Below are 971 nucleotides of genomic sequence, written 5' to 3' on the forward strand. Positions count from 1 at the left end.
AGCAAATGCCGCACGGCCGACGACCACCCGCCGCAAATGATACGGGAGTCTTCTTCCCGTTGTTAGAGTGACAACGTTGACGAACCGATCCGCAACGTCGCCATCAACACTGTTAACCTTTTGACGCCCGAGGATCACGCCGGACATCGCGTCGTCGACGCCAGCGAAAGTGCCGCGATATTATGCGAAGATTATTATTACAGTGTTCATCTTTTCGGTTTGTTTTATTTTTTTGTTAAAATAACCTGTTGTTGCTCATTAATAAACGGTCCACGGGTCTTAACCCTCAAAACCAGTGTCGACCACATTTTTGCGACGTAAGTCGTGTTATGGAATACTTCAAAAGTTAAGTTGAAAAAGTTCATTTTTTATGAAAAAGTTGTCATTTTGAATTCTCCCTTGTGGGTAAGTAAATTAAATTTATAAAAAAAATATACCAAATGATAGGNGGGTCATATTTATAAAAAAAATATACCAAATGATAGGTAAAGACATCAAGCTTTTTGAAAAAGTTATGGCAGTTTTAAGTAAAAAAAATTNTTAAATTTATAAAAAAAATATACCAAATGATAGGTAAAGACATCAAGCTTTTTGAAAAAGTTATGGCAGTTTTAAGTAAAAAAAATTGAAAAAATTAGCGATTTTTAAATTTGTATTTTTTTTTAAAGATTTTTAATACGATAGACAGATTTTCAATTTTTGAGGGTAATGTCTTCAACTAGATACGATTTGTGATCTTTTGTGAACACTAATAAATTTATCGTTTGTATTGCAAAATATTTTCAATATATAAAACATACTCAATGTAAAACTTTCAAAAACATCTTGGACTAAAATTATTTTTGATAAAAATTGAGTAATGAAAAAAAAAAAGACTAATAACTGTGTTTATAGAATGAAGACTTAATGAAGACTTAACTGGGAGTCATACAAACAAGTTAGTGAGCGTAATACAAAAAAAAAAAGTAGCC

This window comes from Daktulosphaira vitifoliae, unplaced genomic scaffold (assembly GCF_025091365.1).
Source record: "Daktulosphaira vitifoliae isolate Bord-2020 unplaced genomic scaffold, ASM2509136v1 Scaffold_449, whole genome shotgun sequence".
NCBI lineage: Eukaryota > Metazoa > Arthropoda > Insecta > Hemiptera > Phylloxeridae > Daktulosphaira > Daktulosphaira vitifoliae.